Raw genomic sequence first — 5221 nt, forward strand, 5'->3', positions numbered from 1 at the left:
AAAAAAAAAAAAAAGAAAGAAAGAAAGAAATGGTGCCAGAGGTGGTGACATAGAGAGAGTACAGTAGCAGAGGACAATGGGCCCATGGACAGAGAAAAGCAGTGTGCCTGAGGGCAGGAGGCTGGCTTGCAAAATGTGACCTTTAGACATTTAAATGAATATATATTTGCAATGTGGTATGTGACTTCATGTTTCTTGGAACAACCATCAACACTCGTGAAAGTAGTAGTCAATAAATCAAATGACATATTGCATTAGACAAAGCTGCTGCAACAGACTTTTTTAAAGTGTTGAAAGTAAAAATGTCAGTTTGAGGACTAAGGTGTGCCTGACTCAAGCCATAGTATTTTCAATAACCTCAGCTGCATGCAAAAGCTGAACAGTGAATAAGGGAGACCATAGAAGAATCCATGCATTTGAGTTATGGTGTTGGAGGAGAATATTGAAAGTGTCATGGGCTGCCAAAAGAACAAACAGATCTGTGTGAGAAGAAGTACAGCCAGAGTGCTCCTTTGAAGCCAGGATGGCCAAACTTTGACTCTCATTTTGGACATATTGTATGTCCTGGACAAAGATATCACATTTGGTAAGGTTGAGGGTCAGAGAAAAAGAGGGAGACCCGCAGCGAGATGGATTGGAAATAGGACAGCATCAATGGGCTCAAGCGTAACAACAATTGTGAGGTTGGCCCAGGACCAGGCAGTGTTTCATTCTGTTGTGCATAGGGTCGTTATGAGTCAGTACTGATTCAATGGTACCGAATAACAACAACAACAATGTGTACATTTTTTTTTTTTTTAAAGGGGGTAATAGAGGTAAATACTGTTGGCTGATGGTGCATAGAGGGGATAGAGATAAATACTGTTGGCTGATAGTGCATTGAGGGAATAGAGGTAAATACTGTTGGCTGATGGTGCATAGAGGGGATAGAGATAAATACTGTTGGCTGATAGTGCATTGAGGGAATAGAGGTAAATACTGTTGGCTGATGGTGCATAGAGGGGATAGAGATAAATACTGTTGGCTGATAGTGCATTGAGGGAATAGAGGTAAATACTGTTGGCTGATGGTGCATAGAGGGGATAGAGATAAATACTGTTGGCTGATAGTGCATTGAGGGAATAGAGGTAAATACTGTTGGCTGGTGGTGCATTGAGGGATGGTAATCATTGCAATGATTTGCTCAGTGTAAACTGATGAGCTGCCCTGTAAACCTTCCTTCACAGAATTCACAATAAAAGTTTAAAATAAATAAATAATTTCTGTGGAAACACTGCAAAACAAACAAAAAACACCTTATGGAGTAGAATTGTATTCTGAAACACAATGTGTTGCCACAAGTTGTAATCCAGTTGATGCAACTTGTTTGTTTGACTCTATGAAAGTAGCAGAGCAAATGAGTTAGAGTGCACAGAATCTGACTGAAGCTAAGAGTTCTGTGATTGATTAATAATGTCTGCCACAAGCACAAGAATGATGAATGATATGGGAGGGCCATGAAGTTTCTATATGCAAACTATACAGGTTTCCCCCACTATCCAAAAGTAAAGCACTCCTATGAAATCTTTAGCAAGCCAAAGTGGTATAAAGTGAAGAAGCAATTATCATTAATTTATATGAAAAATGATTTTAAATATTCACAGACCCAAAAATATGTATTGGGATAGCATGCAAATGCTCCAAAATGGCCACCCTAATGTCAATGCAGGAGTCCTGGTGTGGCACTGTGGTTGATGAACCACCGACCTTGCAATTCAAACCATTTGCCGTCTGGCGCATTACTCCACAGTGCCACACCAGGACTCCCACCAGCCATGCCTAGGAAACCCTATACAGGGTCGCCATGGGTTGGAATCGACTGGACAGCACTTAACAACAACAACGTCAATCCAAACCATATCTTCTGTCCCTTCTCCCTGCTTCCACTATGCATATCAAAACTCTTATACATACGCTAGGAAGGGACAGTGGCCCCCTCGTCCTGCTATGCATGCTGAAACTCTTCTCATGCTTTAATTATGTATATGCTAGAAACGGACGGACAGACCGGCACCTTGTGGTTTTCCTGACTTTCCTTGTTCCACATGCCACCCTTACTGTCATGAAACACATGGCTTGTTTACCCCAGGATATAAAAAGACCCTAGAAAACACCCCTGGTACCAAATCTTGACTCTCCAGCTGGCTGCCACTGGATGCAGTATTACTGTCCCTGTCAGTACATTTTCCTTTGGAATAAAACAAATGTCTCTTGGGCTGTCTCCTGGTCAGTTTTTTTGGTATCTTGGCAACTGCCTATGCAGAAGGGTTCTTTCTTCTGGGCAAAAACCTAAACACCAAATAACACTTAAAAGAAAAATAAATGCATGACACACACACACACACACACACCCAAATAAAGCAAAACAAAACAAAACAAAAACCTAAAATAACACTAACATGTAGTGTTCACACACAGAGTTCACAGCTATGGTGGCTTGATACTAAGATGTCAAGTGTGGTTTCAGGGAAGGAGCTTAGCAATATCACTCTAGCTGCAAATAAACACTGAACTCTAGTCTTGTTTTTTACCTTTTGTCATAAAAACAAAGATCCTGTTTGGACTTCTTTCAGCTAGCAAAAGCAGATCAATATAGGTCTTTTTAATGAAAGTATAAAAGCTAAGTAATGTCAAGTGAACTTTCGAAAAGCAGGGAATACCTGTTTAACTCTAAGATCTCCTATAACACTGAGTCTAGGTCATCTTTAAGAAAAAGTATTGATCTGAATTTGGAATGTTATAAAGGCTGGGCAATTCCATGTATCATATCATTAGATCACAATCCGTCTTCCTTCATGGAATCTAGCACATCCCTTGGGAATTACTTAAAGGAGAAAATAGTCGTGGCAGTTGTATCTGAATTGTGTTCACACCCATCACCTCCTATCTCAAGAACAAGGAATAAATATGCAGCTGTTGTTTCAACTCCTTCAACCTGAAACGACTTGAAAATCACAGCTGTTGGAGCCATAAACCTGATCCTGGCTTTGTCTTTGGCCCATGTCTCATATTTCATGTAATTCTCTAAAAGCCACATTTCTAGAGGATGATTCAGAGAAGACCACTTCTCCCAGTCATTACCATTCCAGGAAACAGAAGTGCTATGTACTCATTCCCTAGGGGACTTTCCAGAATGAAGCAGGACCTATTCCTATTTTAACTCAACAGTTAAACCAAGCTCCACAGAAGGGTGATGACAGTTTTAAAGTCATACAATAAGTGTAACCCAAACCCAGCTTTGACCACTAGTAAACAGACATGGATTCTTTGGGTGAAAACCAGCATCTGGTTCCCAGTGGCTTGGGTATTTGGAGAAGTGGCCAGTCTGGAGGGTCTTACTGCATCTCAAATTGACTATGCTAATCTGCCATAGCTTCCACAGAGAACAGCAGACTGTATTCAGGGATCACAGCAACAGCTGTGCCTTCCAAACCAAGACACAGTTCAGAAAGATGATCCAAATGTGCGATGTGTGTTTCAGCAGGATTTGATGGGACTTTCCTACTCAAATGGCCCTTTGTGAGCTTTTAAAAGGCAGGGCATTCACCTCACACGTGGCTAAAGCCTGATGGATGACTTGGCCCTCTCGATTTACCTTTGGCTGGCGGCCAGAACTCAACCATCAAAAGGCCTGCATAGCTGATGGACAGTGGTTAGTTTCTCCAGACTTATTTCTGATGGAGTAGATGGATCTTGAGGTTGTTCCATCCAGGTTTGAAAAGTTAAACACGGCTGGAATTTTATGAAAGCAGACTCCAAGGCAAAGCTTCCCAGAACCTGTAGCCTCTATTATCGTCTTTGTAGTCAGCATCTTTACCTATGTCAAGTCTATTCTGACATCTTCCCATTCCTTGTAAAGTGTGGTCCTGCTCAAACAACAGGAGGACAGAGCCCGTGGACCAAGTTGGTTCTGTCCAGCTCTTTAAAGTCACCTGCTTATTCTCATTGTAAAGCAAGATGCTCCGCAAGTAGGCAGTGGATCTGAGTTCTTCAGTGTTCTGGACAGTCTTTTCAAAGTTGACCTCCTGCAACCTTCCTTACACTGGTATATGAGACAGCTCAACACAACTAGGCTAGGGCAAAGCAGGTTCTTGCCTGCTCCTTTCTCCCACAAACCAGAGCGAAGACGGAGCAGCCTCACCTTCTAATGACAAGCAGATCTCAGAGAGCTTCAGAAGTCTGATGTCATCAAAAGCATGTAGAAGGGAAACACTGAAGAGATGCTGACTCCTGGAGAGACCTACCACACTGACTCCTGGAGAGACCCAAGTTGGCAAGCAAGACATCATGTGGGAAGAGCTAAGCTAAGGACTTGTGGTGTCACTAGAAATTATGAACCCAAAATCCAGGCACTGCAAGTTTAACAAAGGATTCACAGAATGAGCCTATGCAGGCTTCTCTAGCCAGGTCTGCCCATCATGGAACATGAGTCCATGCACACTTACTGCTGTCTTTAAAAATCAGTTGCCATGAAATTGATTCCAACTCATAGCAATCCTATGTGTGTCAGAGCAGAATTATGCTCCATAGGGTTTTTAAGACTTATTTTTTTTTAGAAGTAGATCACAAGACCTTTTCTTGGAGGTGCCTCAGGGTGGAGTTGAACCACCAACCTTTTGGTTAGAAGCTTAGCATGGTATTTACATTACCCAGGGACTTGTTTGTAGATTCTGATAATAGTAAAATAAAGTGAGAACAACTAGGGTATGATATCATTCCCACTCACCCTCTGAACCTACCAGCCTTTGTGGTCTGGTCTACTTGGACTTAACCAAGAAAGGTCATCAGAAAGTTTGACTTCTTGGAAACTTTAAAAAATGCATACCCTTTCAACTTTGGCTCTGAATTTACTTACAAGAATTTATTTTAAAGAAATGAGTTTGCTTTAGCTATAAGCATTTTGTCATCTCTGTGTTGGAAATCCTAATAAACATTAGAAACAAATTAACTTCCAATAATAAGGGATCAGCTTAAAATATTATATTATATGTATACAAGCTAAGACTCCTGGTGTGGCTTTGTAGGATTTTAGCAACAAGGTCGGCAGTTCAAGCCCACCAACAGTTCCTTGAAAACCCTATACAAGGTTGCTATGAATCAGAACCAACTCAACAGCACTTAACAACAACAACAAAAATACAAACTAAAAGGGAGCATGGTGACTGTAGGATAAGCACTGGGC

Source organism: Chrysochloris asiatica, unplaced genomic scaffold, assembly GCF_000296735.1.
Source record: "Chrysochloris asiatica unplaced genomic scaffold, ChrAsi1.0 scaffold00057, whole genome shotgun sequence".
Lineage (NCBI taxonomy): Eukaryota > Metazoa > Chordata > Mammalia > Afrosoricida > Chrysochloridae > Chrysochloris > Chrysochloris asiatica.